This window comes from Pogona vitticeps, chromosome 1 (genome assembly GCF_051106095.1).
Source record: "Pogona vitticeps strain Pit_001003342236 chromosome 1, PviZW2.1, whole genome shotgun sequence".
Classification (NCBI taxonomy): Eukaryota; Metazoa; Chordata; class Lepidosauria; order Squamata; family Agamidae; genus Pogona; species Pogona vitticeps.
In genome coordinates, this window is record NC_135783.1 from 7,545,891 (window position 1) to 7,564,170 (window position 18,280).

The window sequence follows — 18,280 nt, forward strand, 5'->3', positions numbered from 1 at the left end:
CTAGCATGGTAAAAGAGCAATATCCAGGAATATGTCTTTTCACCTGTATCACCAGAACTGGCCAACCAAGGGAGCCAGCGACCATGCTATGTATTCTTCAACAATAACAATACCTAGTATGGTCTCGGGCTCTCTGTAGTGGCCAGTTTGTTTGTTTGTTTGTTTGTTTGTCTGTTTGTTTGTTTGTTTCTTTCTTTCTTTCTTTCTTTCTTTCTTTCTTTTGGAATTATATACCGCCACGCGGTTTACAATTTTAATTATACAGGCTACACATTGCCCCCCCCCAGCAAGCTGGGTACTCATTTTACCAACCTCGGAAGGATGGAAGGCTGAGTCAACCTTGAGCTGGCTACCTGGGATTTGAACCCCAGGTCGTGAGCACAGTTTTAGCTGCAGTACAGCGTTTTAACCACTGCGCCACGAATACATTGTGACAATACCTATTTCTAATTTTTTTCCTTTTCTTTTAATTGTTTTCTAAATTTCAGTATCCATAAGTGAAACCGTAGATACTGGTCCAGCGGATACAGGGGTCCTGCTGTATGTCCAGCCTGAGGGAAACAGATGTCTACCCAACTGTCTGCAGTACTTTGGCAGTAATCTGTTCAACGCTGAAAGGGAGAGAGAGGGGAAGCACTTTCTTTTTAAAGACATTTTAATTGGAATCCCATCGGCACTTGCATAAGATATGAGTAACTTGCCATGGCTACCTACAGTTGATGGATGAGGTGCTGGGGTACATCCTGGTTGCACAAATCAGGCATATGACCAGCCATGTGACCCAGACACTCCATGGCACCTTTCAATCGGCCAGGGCACGTTACTCAATCCTTACGCAAACACCAGTATGCAAGCACCTGCGTAGAATAGGTGCCTGGCATCCATAACCAAAGGCCACCTAAGGCCAGTGACGGCACCAGCAATGTCAGCAACTTAGTTCAGAGGCCGGCAGCGAGTCTGGCATTCGGGAAGTTGCAGGTACAGTCCCTGACAGCCACGCTTCAAAACCTCCTGGAACAACCACTGCTGGAAAAAGGAGTTAACAGGAACAAATAACCCCACTAGAAACAGTAAACAAAAGCAACACTAAAAACACATTCAAAGCAATAGGGCACAACAGTCCATTCAAAGTCCTAACCCAGGCAGCCAGTCCATAAGGGAAAGCTTGCCTAAATGGGAAGGTCTTCGGCGCCTTGTGAAAGGACAACAAAGATGTCTACCTTCCAGTGGGAGGGAGTTCCAAAGGCTGGGAGCATCTTTGAAACACAGTTGCATCTTTGAAAGTGCAGGGATGGTGTTAGAATACCGGTATCTGTTTCAAACACTTAGGTTTTTTCCTAACGGGCTCCTTATAATATCTTTTTCATGGCAAGGGCAAGAAAAAAAAAGTCCAAAAAGAGGCAACAACAACAAAAACAAAAGGTTGAAGGCTGCATTGTGTGACTGTGCCCATCCCCATTCATTTATTACTTTATTTTTTTTTCCTAGCTCAAAGCTTAGGAAACTTCCTTAAGGTGCAAACGATGGAAGATAAAGTTTTGGAGCAACAGCCTAGAATCCTGTCAGAAGGCCAACATGGGGAGATTTAACAATCAGACGGATTGGTGATCGGGGATACATTTATAGGCCACTAATTAAAAAATATATAAAATCATATAAAATGAAAGCTGTTGTGGGTGAATCCCATGATCAGAGGGATTGTTGACATCATCTTCAGGACTCAGCCAATCCTGAGGGTGCAGCTGCTGCTGCTGCCTTGGCAACCCAAAAGCATCATCCTCCTGGGTCTTTTGTCACCTCACAGAGCCCCCCCCTCTCTGCTAGCAGATAAAAGGGGCTCGCTGGGCAGGGCAGGAGGCAGTGGCCGGAGGGCAGTCGGGCAGAGAGAGCAGCAGCGCCTGCAGGGGACCCAGCCCTTCTGCCCAAGGCCACTTGCCAAAAGGGTTTTGCGAGTGAACCGCTGGAGATCCCTGGCTTGAAGCTGTCTGCTGTCGGCAATGGACCGGAGAGAAGTCGGTGGACGTTGGCAGACAGAAGCCGGTGGGATCTTCCTGCGGAAGGTGGCTGAGGCCACGAGGCAGAGGCCGGCAGAGGTTGGCGGATGAAGCCAGTAGAAGTTGGCCTCCTGAAACCAGCTGGCGGAAGATGTGTGGATATCAGTGGATGGAAGCCTGGGCTTGTGCTTGAATGGCTGGTGTAGTGAAGGTGTGTGTGTGTGTGTGTGTCAGGGGGTGGCTGGTGTTTGTGTGTGAATGGGCCGCAGGCGGAACTTAGGGATGAAGTTGCCAGAACACTGGTGGGTGGATACGCCTGGGTAGAAGCTGGTTGGCGGCCCTTGCAGGAGCTCCCCACTTAACTCTTTTTTCTCTTTCTCTTGCAGGGCCCGAGGCTTCCTCTTCCCCAGGGGGATGCGAAGGACCAGAAGGCAGGCGTCCCCCTGGAGATGAACCAGGCTGTTGTCTGCGCTGAGGATATACCGATTTAAATTTAAAATATAATACCCGTTTTAACCTCTTTTCCAAAAACAATAAAAGTTCTTTTCTGGAATGGTTTTGAAGTGTTGTCCTTTTTTTGGTGGGGGCTGTCACAGGGTTATCTTTCCCATCCCCCCATTATATCTGGGGCCCAAAGCCTGGGGTGGGTCTTGGTGAAGTACTGGTGTGGGGCCTTGTGCTGTCACAGGAATTGGGAACACATCATTTCTCCATGCCTGTCTGAGGGAGGGAGCTAGGCATGGGGGGTTCCCTGCCTGAGCTCTTAAGCACGTATATTATGTCTTGTGTTGGACAGACCCAGGACGCCAGTGAGCCCTGGTGCCATTCCAAGAGGGTTGGAGTTGGGTCCCCAAACCCTATGGCCGCCCAGTAACAACAAACGAAACTGGTTCCTTCCTTTCCACCACTACTCCTGACATTTGTCTGCCTGGCCTGGAGATGCAGTGGAGCCCAGCCGTTTCCTGGCACACCAGCTCATCCTCTGAGTCTTGGCAAGCCTCACCATCAACACCATGAGGACTTCATGACCAGTTCCTTGAGAAGTACAAGTGGAGAGAAAATATGCCACTTCAAAGAAGCTCACAGTCCAACCTCTCATGCCAGTGCCACAACCGAGGAAATGGAGATGGGCAATGATTTGGAGATGAGTGTACACTATAATTCATGTGGATCCATGCCATGGAGAGATGGCAAAAATACACTGGTACTGCAAAATCATCTGCTTGACGGCAGTGGTGCCTCTGAGCGCCTAGTGGTTCAGATGTCTATGAAAGCAAGCCTTGAGCAAGTCAAAAGTTGGAAAATAAATAAATAAATAAATAAATAAATAAATAAATAAATAAATAAATAAATAAATAAATTCGTGGAGAAAATGGACTGCTTGGATCATAGTGGGATCAAGGTTGTTTGGTGGAGCATAATATAGAAAAGACTGAGAAATGCTGCCTTAGAGGATAGGCAGAATGCAGCATGAAAAAGATGGTCCTGAGGTGGCTTGGCCCCAGTCTGTAAAGGGCTTTAGGTTTATTAAATCCTCATAAAGAGCTTTAGATTTGTCAAATTTATTAGATATCACTTTGTAATTAAAAAAGCATTGAAGACATCTAATGACAATTAAAATGTATGAATGTTGAAAACCAAAGTGAAGGTGCATCTTTACTATAATCTGCATTGCCTCCATCACAAATTGCAGGATTAGTTAGTTAGAATAATGCTTGCATTTAAAAATTGACCTGTAACATCCAGACCCATCTCATCCCATCTCATAACTGGGAGTAGAGATCGTGATTACAGAAAGGTCATAATGGAGCCTCATGGGGAAGTGGCTAAACTGCAATATTGTAGGGAGTCGATCCCAGACTCAGGTAGCGGGTTCGAGCTTGACTCGACCTTCCGTCCTTCCCAGCTGGGCAATTTGAGTATCCAGTTCACCATGCAGAGGAAGCAGTGTGTGCCTTGCATAATTGTAAATTGTAAACCACCCAGAAAAAACTTTCGGTATTAGGGGGTTTTCATGTTAAGTGTATTCTATAGAGAGAGCCAGGCATTGAAAAGTTCCTCTCCCTTGTCATCACGCACCAAGCCTTATGGTCCAAGCACTTTGAGAAAGCCTCAGATATTCTTCATCTTGTCACAAGCTTATTGCCATGTGTTGAATCCCAAGCTACAAAAAGCATTACAGGTGGGAAACACTCTTAGAACTGGGCCCTGAAATGAATGGGCAGCCATTGTGGCCCAGCCAGGATAGGCACTCCATGATCAGATCTTTTTTTAGGCATTGCATAAGAGTTAGGTCATGGAGAATCTCAACTGTAGGGCAGGGAGGAATGGTGTAACTGTTTCAGTGCCACAGCAAAATGCTCCCTCTCTGAAGCTACCACTTGCATCTGATGCCAGTGGAGGCTTTCCCTGGAATGCAAACAGCACCTTTATAGATGTCCCTTCTGTCTGCATGCTTGCAAGGGAATCCTGCAAACTTTCCCTTTTCCACTTTCCATGATATCTGATTTGGCTACTGTTTAGGATGTGAATCCTTGCTTATATGATTTTCAGGGATAAGAAGCCGCAATTTCTTTCCTCTGACAAAGCAAGGTAGTATTTTATGCTCACATTGATCACAGTTCTCACATGTGCAGAAATGGTTGCTTGTATAGCTTGCAGAACTGCAGAATTACAGTAACTGCTTCTATCTTGCATGGGCTTTCAAATCAGAAGCACTGAATGGGTTTCTCAAAGGTTTTCACGACCGGGATCCGATGGTTGTTGTAGGTTTTTTCGGGTTGTTTGGCCGTGTTCTGAAGGTTTTTCTTCCTCACCTTTCGTCAGTCTCTGTGGCCGGCATCTTCAGAGGACAGGAGTGAGAAATAGGAAGAAAAACCTCCAGAACATGGCCAAACAGCCTGAAAAACCTACAGCAACCACTGAATGGGTTGTTTGCAGCGTTTTGACCAGTCGAGCTATGCTTGCTAGTTAGATGTGTACTATGTTTCAAAAAGGGAAAAGGCACCAGTTTTCTGCATATACGGTTTTGCACAAATTGTGGCAGCCTCAGCAGAAGTGGGAAAGTACTCTCTTTTTTCTGATGGTAAGGAATCTCAGGATTGTCAGCAATTTCTCAACAAGTTCTGTTAATGAGGTAGCTTATCTGGTTGAGAACAATAATTCTCAGGGATCTCGTTGTCTCCTGGGCTCCCAGAGACATCTGGTGGGGGCATGGTGAGATACAGGAAGCTGGACTCAATGGGCCCTTGGCCTGATCCAGCAGGGCTCTTCTTAGGGTCTTATATTCTTGTCCAGCCTTTCCCCTATTCTCCAATTTTGCTTGTTTAGGACAGGAATGAGATTTCTAATCAGGAGGCAGAAGGGCAACTCCAGGTGTTGTGGGTCAGACACATCTGTTGGCTTCCCTTCCTGTCAATTATTATGCTGTGGACCTTGGTGGCTGCTTCTGACTGTTAGGGTCACTTGCTCACAGTTTGGGCCTTGAAGCAACCAGGTCTTCACCAGCACGGCGTGGAGAATCACTGGTAAAGCTAAAGAAACGAAAAGCTCAGGTGACATTGGCTATCAACATGAACGCTGGTGTTCGGTTAATGCTTATTTCCCTAACCAAAAGACTTTTCCAACTCTTGAGATCAGATACATTTCCTACGTAATCTCAAAATAAATAGTGTGTGGGTCTTCTGTGCCCATAATTATTTAAACCAGTACAAAGTGAGAGTAAAAGGGTTCAATTCAAAATGCTTCTGTTTTTGATCTGACATATTTTTGTTTTGCACTAGGCAGCTCATTACATGAGGTTTGGAGGTTTGGAGAAACAAAGGGAATTGGGCTCCAGAAGCCTTCAAAACACTTGCGGCCACCGTGACATTACCAAGGACATACTTTGAAGTGAGCTGTGCAAGTAATAAAGGGAACTGTCCTTGATTGAAGTTGCATTAACATTCTTATTTCAAAGGATCACACATTTATCTCTATATACTTTCCCCTCCATCTTTGTTCTTGGAGGAAAAAGGGAATTCAGCTGTAGACCTTGTCTTCTAAGACTTTGTAGTTGTAGTTGATAAACTTGTTTCTAGAGCCACCACAAGTTGTATTTCACAACATTCGGTATTTTACATTTATTTCTCATCCACTCGGCTTCTGTCTTCTTTGTATTTCCTAATGCATATTGAATTTGCCAGTGTGAGTTATTTTCAAAAGAGACTTTCTGATTTGCTGAACAGTTTTCAGAAGCACAAAATTCTTTTCAGAAATATATGTTTTTTACTGGAATAATTGAGAAAACAAAACACTCCAGTGGGTTTAAGGAAGAGTTAGATGCCTAAGTAAATTGTATATCTTCATAATTTCTGTTGCTCTCCTTCAAAGAGGAGAAGCATGCTAGGATATGAAGATGTGTCTCAATAAGATTTGCCATGGAAAGAGTAACATTTGGGACAAGGGAGGAGTGTGCTGCTAGATCATAATGTGGGAGACTTGTGACTGTGATTGTGTTGCCTTTCTCTCTAATCCACAAACTTGTTTTGCACTTTCAAATGGTCTGAAGCTACATGTTCACAGGAACATGAACACATTCCATATGCGTTGTCTCTGATCCATTTTTGGTATCACCTGGCAGGACAAAGTTCCAAATAGAGTAGTCCTAGAACGAGCTGGATTTTTTAGCATGTATACATTATTGAAACAGTGACCTCTACGTTGGCTTGGGCATGTCATGAGAATGGCTGATTGTCGGAGTCCAAAGGATCTTTTGTATGGAGAATTAGTGCAGGGAAATCGCCCCCGAAGGAGACCACAGCTGCGATACAAGGACATCTGCAAGTGGGATGTGAAGGCCTTAGGAATGGACCCCAACAGATGGGAAGCCCTGACATCTGAGCATTCAGCCTGGAGGCAGGCGGTGCATCGTGGCCTCTCCCAATTTGAAGAGACCCTTGTTCAGCAGGCCAAGGCCAAGAGGCAGTCCCGAAAGCAGCAAAATCAGGGAACTAGACGGGGTACAAACTGTGTTTGTCTTCAGTGTGGAAGCGATTGTCACTCTCGAATTGGCCTTCTCAGCCACACCAGACGCTGTTCAAAGTCCTCCATACAGAGCACGTTACCATAGTCTCTCGATACTGAAGCATGCCTAATCAATGTTTTTTGTCTTTGTAAATTAATCAAATATTGGAACAGAACTTAGCAAATGCCATGGTGAACAATACGCTAAACTGGGTTATCCCCACCAGAACACATTTTAAAAGACATAAAACCAAGGGAAGAGGAGGTGAGGGGGTGCGATCTTCAAGCTCTTCCCCCTCTCAATCAGCCAACTGCATATATCAACAATCAAATATAATAAACGAAGAACTGTAAACAATAATGAAAAACAACGGGAATAAAACCAGCTGGATAGTGCTGAAGCACCACCCAAATGCGAAGATTGGAAATAAGCCAACTGTGGGGAAAATGAAACTATTTCACTTTGTGAAACCAGCTTCTAGAGGAGCTTTGCCTGGCCACTTCCCTGTGGATATTTAGGAGGCAACTGAAAATGTGGCTTCTCAGGGAGATTTTCCACCCAACCTAGTTGACCACCCAGTTTTGTCTGCCATTTTTCTGTATTATTGTTTCAGCACCATCTGTTTCATTGGTTATTTGTTCATGGGTTTTAGCAGTTTTATTTTTTTTTATTCCATGTTGTTTTTCCTTTGGCAGTAATGGGAGCACTGTAGAAATCAAATCAAATCAAATCACTCAGTCAGCCAGTCAATCAATCAATCAATCAATCAATCAGTCAATCAGTCAATCAATCAATCAATTTCCACTCCCTCCTTTCGGGGGTGCACTACGACCAAGGTGTTTGCCCAAGGCAGCAGACATGCTGGGCATGCGTCCCCATCGGCCACATATGTTGTGGTTTATCTTGTCTGGCCCTCTGCCTTGAATTCCCAACCTTGCCACTGCAGCCAAACGCTCAGACCCACTCAGCTAAGCCAGTACCGAAATGGAATGGACATAGGCCTACAGGAAATAGCCCTTTAACCTCTCTGGATCTTAATTACTAAGCTGAGCTTGGTTGTTGAAAAGAAGGGAGAGTACTACCAGGGAGGATCCTGATAAAAACCAGTTCAAGTATGCAATCATCACTAGAGATGGACACGAACCAGGAAAGCAGTGGTTCATTGGGGTTTGGGGTTTGTCATTATTCACGAACCACGAACCACAAACTTTCATTAATTTCTCAACAAAGTGAACCATTTCATGGTTCATGCAATTCAGGGTTTCAGGGAGTGGTAGAGCACTGAAGGGTACTTTCCTGTGGGCACCTCCTTTTGGGGGGATATAACTTGGACATCCCGAATCCAATCTTCACCGAATGTGGAGGGGTTAAAGAGGAAAATCTGTATAAGAATTGCTATGTGTTTGGGAAATCTAACTTGTTTGGGGGCCGTTCTATCGTTACTGGAAGTCCCAAATCATATGAAACACAAAGCACCAATAATAATTCAGCATCTTCTTTCATTCTGGGGAGGTGCATCTCTTCAAAATGTCCCAAAACACACCACAAAGTAACCCAATTCCTGGGGGAGGAGTTTGCTTCCTGGTTGATTTCCATGGCTATCTCTAATCATTACAAGAAAATTTAAATGACAGTCTGAGAAAGATAATAACAACACCAACAACGACAATTGTGTGGAGTGTTACAGGGACCCTTTCCAGGGTCAGAAGTGGAGAACTACTCAGAAGTAGTTTACCACTTCTTTCTTCTGTGGGCATTTCTGGGACTGAGCAGCTTGCCCAAGGCCACACAGGACAGCTTTCCTCCAAGGAGGCTCCCCGGGGAATTGAACTCCCAACTTCTGGCTCCAGAGCCAAAGACCTAAAGCACTGAGCTACTTTTCTGCATTATAGCTCTGAATAATGCCTCAGCAGCTCGACCAGTAGCCATGACAGCTGGGGAGATTCTGTGATTTATACAGTGGTGCCTCGGTTAACGAGCACTTCATTTAAGAAAGAATCTACATAGTGACAATTTTTTTGCGATTGCAAAAGCGATCGCATTGTGATGTTTTTAATGGTAAAACATTGCTTTGCGATGATCGGTAAGCTGTTTTGCTTACCAATTTTCGCATAGCGATGTTTTTAGAACAGCTGATCGGCGGTTCCAAAATGGCCACCAGGTAATTAAAATGGGCGCCCACTGTGTTTTCGCACCCATTCCTCGCTTACCGGACAGTGAAAATGGTGGCCGTATGGAGGATTTTCCCTGAACGGTGAGTTTTTTGCCGATAGGAACGCATCAAACATGTTTTAGTGCATTCCTATGGGCTTTTTTGTTCCGCATAGCGATGAATCCGTATAGCGACAATTTTTCCGAAACGGATTATCGTTGCTATGCAGGGCACCATTATAGTTTAAAAAGAGTAACTTTTCTAATATGCGGGGGGGGGGAATAATAAACTATAACCTGTAAAATAACCTTCGAGGGTTTTTGAAACCAAAGGCTACTGCGTTTGTCATTAAGAACACTTAAATAAAACAATTTTTGTCCCTCAATATAATTATTAGCAAAGCAACATAAAGTCGCCTTGGAATCATAAGGACCCTCGGCATTTTGGTGTTTACACGGCTGGGCTGTTCTTGGGAGGAATTCCTACGGAGGTCAAAAGCAACGCCTGTCAATGAGTGGAGTTTAACTATGCTTACTAGAAAAGCCTATAAAACCCTAGGCATTGTGACAGGGTTTGAGAGTATTCCTCTGAATCTGAAGAAACAGCAGCTAAAAATTACACAGTGTGGTAAGCACCCCCGTGTCTAGATAGGGACGCAGCTGGGCGATCCACCAAAGATGTAAGTGGGCAGATGGAACCATGAACGCTACCTGGGTTTCCATGATAAGCACCAGGTTAAGATGGACCCTCGGGACTGCAAACTCAGTCCTTTGTGGTGAGAGTCATTCCCCCCCCCAAAAGAGAGGGAGTTCCCCAAACCACTGACATCAGGGCTGCGCACTCGTAAGACCTCCATCTTGTCCGGGTTCCTCCTCAGTCCAAATATTGTAGGACGGCCTCCAGGCAGCACCCAAAGGACTGCACTGTCAGGAGACGATAAGGACTGAAGACAAAACATGTTGTCTAGATCTGGACTGAGACGAGGAGAAGGAAGCAATACCTGGACTTCTCCTGGGAACAGAAGGTGTGATGAGAATGGACTGTCCCAATCGCCAAATGGTCAAGAGACGGAAATGAAGGGTGGTGCTAAGAAAAGTAGAAAATGGACGTTGTGCCATGCGGAATGTTCCTTAGTCTATCTAGAGGCTTAGGAGCCATTTTGAACCTTTTTTCCTTATGTTAGGATGAAGGGAGTTGGAATGTAGAACAGCAGTGAGAAAGAGAGGAGGGGTTATACCCTATGCCTACCCTTAAAGAAGCTTTTTAGAATTTTAGAGTATTTTTACTTAGCTGAATTTTGTTATGATTTTAACTGCAATATTCTATGGAAATGTAACCTATGCTGTGCTTATGCAACAAACTGAATATCTCTATAAAGACTTTATTTTTCCTATTAAAATATTCTTAAAAATCTTTAAGAATGGTCTTTTGGACAGCAAGTCTGTTGAGCCTGCTTCCAGGGAGGTTGTAAGGGCCACAGAGTGCTGCGAAGTCCTATCTTGTTGAGCTTTGATAAATCTCACGGACTACAAAGCTCATGTGCATGTTCTTGCTAAACTTAAGTAAGTGCAAGCAGGATTCTTTTTAGAACAGACTTATGAGAAGGAGTCAGTATTACGCCCCAGCTGTGGTCAACTGGACTCTACCCAGCTGTTTAGGGGTACACAGACTCTCTGTTCGGGGATCAAGCACTCCCTAAAGGGATGCTGAGTCTTGACAAATAGTTAAATATTTTGTATTTATTTAAAATATTTTTGCCCTGCCTTTCTCCTTGGAAAAGGACCCAAGGCAGCTTACACAAGTGGAAGGAATTATTTAAAGTTGAACACAATGAGTCTACAGCTGTGGTTAACAAAGCTGAGAACAATGAGTGAAACCGGATAGCAATGAAATGTCACTTCTCCTTTTGAAACTGTTATGTTTCTTTGTACAGCACTGCTGTGCCAAAAGGAACAAGTTTGATTGCTTCACTCTTCATGAAACCTTCATAAAGAGAATTCTTGAGAGTTCATTCAGTTGATTTCAAGCCTTTTTCAGTAACGAAGGAGAGGAGGGGGTTGTTGTTGTTTAGTCGTTATGTCATGTCCGACTCTTCGTGACCCCATGGACCAGAGCACGCCGGGCCCTCCTATCTTCCACTGCCTCCTGGGGTTTGGTCAAATTCATGTTGGTCGCTTCGCAGACACTGTCCAGCCATCTCACATCCTCGGTCGTCCCCTTCTCCTCTTGCCTTCACTCTTTCCCAACATCAGGGTCTTTTCCAGGGAGTCTTCTCTTCTCATGAGATGACCAAAGCATTGGAGCCTCAGCTTCAGTATCTGTCCTCCCAGTGAGGAGGGGAGTACATTTCCTTAATTGTCAAGTGTTACCTTCTGAAACAGGAAATCCTGGTATCAAAAGAGAGGTCAGACAAACATACTGTTTATGAGTACATTGGTTGTTTTATTTAATTCACCATTTCCTCATAAATCCTTTCCCAATAATCTAGGGCCAATTTGCATGGTAATTAAGATTGCCCACATGCAGCAGGAAAGCCATGTGGAAAGCTGCCAAGATGTCCACACTCTGTTGCAACGGCTGCTTCTGTGCCTTATAAATAGTAGGATCTTCGGGTCACCTCCTTGTCTTACCACCTCCTGAGACATCCCATCCTACCTTTCAGCCATGAAGCTCTTCGCCATCCTCTCAGCTCTTCTCTTCTTTGTCCTGATGGCTGCTCCGGGTAAGATCTCTGCTGAAAACTGGGTGGTGACTTGGAATATGGTTCATGGGCAGTTTAAGGTTTCTCTTTATTTTGCTTTGCTTCCTTCCAGGTGTTCGTGTTCATGGTTGAAAATGTTAAACACCAGGGTAGCAATTTTCCCCCCTCAAAACATCTTCATGAAGTGGGGAGGAGGGTCGTTTAAAAGGAAGATAATGTAATTTAACTAGGCATGACATCCTTAATGTAGTGTGTGGTCGAACCTAAACTCTGACTCAGTGGGTATTTTTGGCTGTTCGGATCCCGTAAAATGAGCAGGATGGTCAGGTGGACTTCCAGTTCCTTGTTAGGGAGGCCCTAATCTGGTGGAGGCATCTCGTCTTGCAGGGACTCACCTTTCTGCTCCTTATGGATTCCCCTGCTTTTCCCTACTGTGACAAACCCAGACCTACTGGGATATGCCACAGTTTCACTAAGCTGCCACCAACCATTCCCTGTAAGGAGTCACACAGACCAGGAATAGATTTTTAACAAACAAAGGAATAAGGTTTATTTAAACAACACACAGGGAAAATAAAATGATCAAGTGAATAAGATACAGTAACGTGGCTTAGTCTCAATCATACATACACCAGTTTGGTTCACACAGAACACCTTTAAATAAAGCACAGACCCTGAACCTATCAGTTCTGGCTAACCATACAGACACCTGAACCTATCAGGTAGGTACTGACTGACACACAGTAGTACCCTGTCTGACACACAGACTCCCACACCAGCTTCTTCTTCCCAGCTTCTTCTCCCAGCTTCTAAACTTCTCCACACAAGCTCCACATATATACAGTACAGCCCCTCCTCCTGATGTCCCGCCTTCCACTCCCCATAGGATGGAACTTTCCCTCCAACCCATGACAGACAGGTAACATCAGTGCTGTATGTAACACCTACTTCGGCCCCTCTTTCTCCATTGACGCATTTTGCTCAGCATCAAAAATATTAGGAGTCCCAGAGGGCATCTAAGTCAGAGGTACCCAGCTGGAGCCCCCTGAGAGATGCCCATCCCGCCTCTGCACCCAAAGTTTCCAAGATAACCCATTCAACTGCAGAGCAGCTCTTGCTCCCACAAAGGTCTCCCTACCATTTAGCCAGGACCTCCTTTCTTGCAGTTGGAATTCCTTGATGAAATCCTTGGAAGTCAATTGCCAGAAGTTGGGAAGTCTTCTGAGGTATTATCCTTTGCATACGGAGTGGTGCTACTCAGCATGCAACAGGTAAGGCCTAAGGAGATGGTAAGCAAGTCGCGTATCAAAGGTATGCTTTTTGCCTAACTAGAATCGAATTGGAGCCACTCCTCCCCTCTGGAAAAGCAATGGACTGGCGGGCGGCCTCTTTCAAGCAAGAGAAGATGGCTCTCGTACACCGTGTCTGAATTGCCATCTCAGGCTTGGCACGATCCAGCTGGCACTCGCCCCTTGAGTTTGGTATCAGAGCAAGTCAGGATGGTAGCAACAGTCGGTCCTGAACATGTAAAAAACACCTTGATCCCTCTTCTGTTCTAGCGCTTGCTGGTGGGCCAACTAGCCTTGCCCAATGTCACAAGGCTGGCGGCTACTGCGAGCCCGGGAATTGTCCACATGGAGCAAGACGCATCGGGCACTGTGGTGTGAATAAAATTGCTTGCTGCAAGAAATGAGGAGCTCTCTCCTTGGAAAGGTAATTATGATGTTTGTGAGGTTGCTTCCTTGAGGGTAAACAGATAAGCTTTTGTAGTCTGAAGCCCCCTTCATCGTTTACAAAGGCTTTTCATTTCATTTTATTAATGGAAGGTGTACCGGAAAAGAGAGGGGGAAAGGCAGAATCTGCAGGAAAAGAGGCAGACCAACCATGAAGTGGATCCGATACGAATATTGACCATGTGCCGTCAAGCCCATTCTGACCTAATGAAATATACATACATACATACATACATACATACATACATACATACATACATACATACATACATGTACATGTACATGTACATGTACATGTACATGTACATGTACATGGATATGCATGTATGCATGTATGCATGTATGCATGTATGTATGTATGTCCCCCAAATTCTACACTGAGCACAGATGGAAATTATTCTGCATGAGAGACATACATTCTGCTTCATAAATCTTATTATGTAACATAATCCATGTTCACGAAAAATCCTGCATCTGAAAACTTTTTTCTTTCCTGTAGGTCGCCGCCTGTTTGTGGTGAATTCCTCATCGACTTCCAGGGCGTTTGTTCACCCCCATCTTTCAGCTGTATCCCCACCATCACACACACACACCCGGAATGACAGTCAATTGAGCGTTCTCCCTCAGCTGTTTCTCATTGAGTTAAATTCTCTTTCTCTCCTTTAACATTAAATAATCGTGCATCTGATGACCAGAATATGTGAAGTGTGCTTCTTTGTTTTGGGGAAAATACTTGGTGGAGATTTGGAGTTGCACCGCTTAGGGCCAAGCCGGATGTTCGCAGGACATTATTTATGCTCCCGTTCACCCATTTCCTCTCCTGCCGCTCGGGGCTTGGGCACACAAGGCACATGTTCCGTAGTGGTAGATATTTCTGCTCACACAACACACTAAAAGTATCCAATCATTTACTCGGTGTAACTGTGTTTTTCGCCTCCTTTCACGGGGAGGCTTCTGTTTTCTGTTCCAATGGTGTATCAAGATATTCCTTTGAAATATGAAATGTGCGTATCACCCTATCAATACTTTTCAAAAGCCTCCTCCCTGACATGTGGCTTCCCTATTGCAATTTTTTTAAAATCTTTGTCTGCAGCCGGTATATAAACTTCCTTCAACATTTTGCCAGAGGGAGGTGAGGCAGGGAGAGGTTTGGGCTCGGCCTCAGCCTTGAACCCTTGGAACGGAGAGGTGGCCTTGATGTTGGAGGGAGGTTCGGTGTGGAGGGAAGCCACACCTCCCTCTGCGCCACGCTTTTCAGCAAATGTAGCTGCTGCTGCTTCTTGTCAGATGTGCTGGAATGAATTCAGCACACTTGGATTGGGGGAAAGGAGGGACAGCGGAGTGGCAGCAACAGCTACGTGTCCCCGGGGAAAATCAGGAGTGGCCCATATTGTCCTTGAAACAATAGAACCGTAGGTAATGGTAATACCTTCATTGGAGCTTTAAGAAAGCAAAGCAAAGGAAACAAAGGAAACAAACCAAAACTAAGCAGCACACTTTGGACGTTTATCTATCTTCTTCAGGCTGCGCACCAGGTTCTTGTGGGTAGTTCCCAAATTCGATGCTTCTATGAAACTCCCAAAGCCGCGTGGGTGCATCAAGTGCCAGGGTGAGGTTCTGAGAGGGAAATGGGTGCAGTTTGTCCATGGAAGGCAAAGCCAGCCCATCTCCCTCTGGGCAATGAGGCTGGGGGGGAGCAAAGCAGAAGGGCCCTGGGTGCCGACATCAGCCAGTCCTTTCCAGCCCATCTTCCTTGGGAGAACAGGGCCTGCCTTGGGCTGTTATTCAATAAATGTGACTGGTCTTGAACAGAGGACTGAATCCTGTAGACCAGTGGTCCCCAACCTTGGGCCTCCAGATGTTCTTGGACTACAACTCCCAGAAGCCTTTACCACCAGCTCTGCTGGCCAGGATTTCTGGGAGTTGAAGTCCACGAACATCTGGAGGCACAAGGTTGGGGAAGCACACTGTAGACAATGTCCTGTACATCAGCTCTAGGACGTAATCTGAACATGACAGGAGCTATTGAACTGTTAAAGGATGTTAAAGAGCTCTTGTAAAGTCCGGAGAAAATCTGGAAAAGGATTCCTGGCTGTTGTGAAATCAGTTGCCAACCAACCTTCTCATCTTCAGGAACAAGGCCTTTAGGGCAAGGATTGTATAGATATTGTTCCTACTCTGGTAACCGGTGCGTCAAAGCAGAGTGAACTCACATGGACTGCTCTAAATGTCATCCACTTCACCTGAGAACGAGGCTTTTCTCTGTCTTGCTGAGGCTTGTAAATGGAGAAGATGAAGGAAAAATTGAAAAAAGACAAATTTATGGTGGCACCTTAAAGCCTTACTGTCATATTCTTGAATGTGAGCTTTTCTAGATATGTCCAGTTCATCAGACTCTTCTTAAAAACCCCTCTACTGATTCCATCTCCTTGATTCCATATCTCGTACTTGTAGAACCTATAGAGAGAAAGTAGAGTGTGTGAGATCAAATGATCAGTAGACCCTGTAATCAAGTCATTTCTAAACTAGTTTGAAGGTGAACTGAACTTCTTTTGGAATGTTCCCTAATGTTAACATATCAGCTTTTGGATATTTGGAAGAGCTAAGGATGACAATAAATATCCAAAAGTTCCATGAGTGAATGCCAACCCAACAGTCAAGGAGGAAAAGGTAGCCTCTCCTTCTTTTGAACTTTTTATTTGGGATATTTCATCATTTTTTTTCTTTCTTTCAAAAACCCTTGCAAAAAGTTGTCTGGCTTCAACCAAGTTCTTCTGCAAGCAGTACTGAGATCTGTCTTCACCACTGGTCAGAATATTTCTGCTTTCTGGCTTTGTTGCAGACATCTGTGGCCCTTTGAGGAGGGATGGAGGAAACAGTCGAGTTTGGTTTCTCATGGTTTCATCTTCCCTATTCAAATTAATTTTCTAATTTTAAAAACAAAAAATTAAAATAGTCATACTGCTTTAGCTGTGCAATTCCCCTAAAATATGCATTTTGGAAGCTCTCTTCCTTGTATGATCATTATCTTTAATTTTACGTCTTGAGACTTCAGGGATGTGAAATCTAAAAGGTAACATTTCTGAGCTCTGGCTGGACTGCACTTTCTCTACAATATGCACATTTTTGTTCTTTTTTTTCCTCCAGTGCATCTGCCTTACAAAATTCAAAATAATAGGAAAACTGAAATACATCTGCGTTCTTGTTTACGTATTGATTTGCAGTTTTAACAAATTGCTTTTGAAATGCAAGCATAACTAAATTCTTTGGTGTCTCTTTTGTTGTTATGTGCTGCCAAGCCGCTGTTTCTCTACCAATGAAAAAACTGGAAAAGGTAAAGAACTTTGCAATTTTCTTTTAAGTAAAAATGCAAAGGCCTGGAGATTTCCTAAGACAGGTTTTGTGACAGCATCATCTTTCTTAAAGAATTAGGAAAGTCCATATCTCTTCGTTTTTTTCAGTGATGCGTGCTTATTTATTTATTTATTTATTTATTTACAATATTTTTTAGCCGCACCATTGCCAGTGCTTCTACTTCCATGATGCCTTAGAACTGAAAGGCTACATGTTCTGCTTGGGTCCTTGTTGTATATAGTATTCATAAGGGCTTATTTAAAAATCTCACTTAGATGGCTTCTGATTTTTTTACGAAATCTGTAGTCCAGTTAATCAGGGTACCTTGATGACATGGGTCAAAACCATTCTAATTGAGGAATTAATGCAAATAATAGATTAAAATCCCACCTGTAATATCAGTTAGCAAAATGACAATTATAGTAGAAGAAATTTGCAAAAAATGGGGAAATCAAAAAGAAAAAGAAGGGTTTCATAAACAAATGCAGGTTTTGCACAAAACTTTGTATTTTGCACAAAACTCATGGCTTTTGAGAAAAAAATACTGTTTCTGTGCAAAACACAACTTGTTCTGCGCAAAATTCAATTCTGCAATTCCCCCCCCCCAAAAAAATTCTTCAAGTACTGTACAAAAAATCTTGTTGAAGTATCTTGCATGGAGAAAACTTTTTGAAGCCTTCTTTCTTGACTCACATCACAAGCACAGACTTCAAGTAATATTAGGTAATATAAAATTAGGCAGTAGCTTGCCTATAGATGTATATGCCTGGTTGATAAAAATAAAATTCTACTGCTTAGATAAATGTGGCAGTTTTTTGCTTACAAGTGAAGGTCTACAGTCTTACATCTAACACATAAGCTCAGATCCATACTACTGTATGAAATACGGGGGAGCCACTGATAATGCTTGTGGGGGGCAGGAGGAGACAAATTGTCTGGCATGGTATGACACAACTTCTTACATTCAAACAGGCTTCCCTAATTGCAGATCTTGCTTGGAAAATTTCATGGCTTATCTGAGTAAGAGGGGTTTTTTTGCCTCTTAGTTCTCACACTGCACTTCTCTAAGGGAACCTTTCTCAACCGTCTGGGGATCAGTTTGCTTAATAATCCATTTTCTCCCACAGGCTGCAGAAAAGCCACCATGACCACCCACAAGGTGCCCGCAACCTGTGACCCAACAACTCCTTTGACCCTATAAATGGCGGGAGGTTTAGGTCTTCACTCCATCCTGCCATCTCCTGAGAGACCATCCAGACAGCTGACTCTCCATCGTGTCATCTCCTGAGAATCTGCCTCATCTTTCAGCCATGAAGGTCTTGGGCTTTCTTTTCGCTGTTC

The 18,280-nt window shown here is 44.1% G+C and overlaps 2 long non-coding RNA genes across 2 annotated transcripts; one reads left to right on the forward strand and one right to left on the reverse strand.

Annotated features, from left to right (window-relative positions):
- Nucleotides 1-10,616: 10,616 nt before the first annotated feature.
- LOC144584903 (uncharacterized) lies at nucleotides 10,617-13,024 on the reverse strand. Its single transcript, XR_013539385.1, has 2 exons — nucleotides 12,797-13,024; nucleotides 10,617-12,280 (listed from the first exon to the last, which is right to left on the reverse strand). It is a non-coding gene; the product is annotated as an uncharacterized LOC144584903 (long non-coding RNA).
- LOC144584900 (uncharacterized) lies at nucleotides 11,213-13,539 on the forward strand. Its single transcript, XR_013539377.1, has 3 exons — nucleotides 11,213-11,873; nucleotides 13,019-13,123; nucleotides 13,412-13,539. It is a non-coding gene; the product is annotated as an uncharacterized LOC144584900 (long non-coding RNA).
- Nucleotides 13,540-18,280: the final 4,741 nt, after the last annotated feature.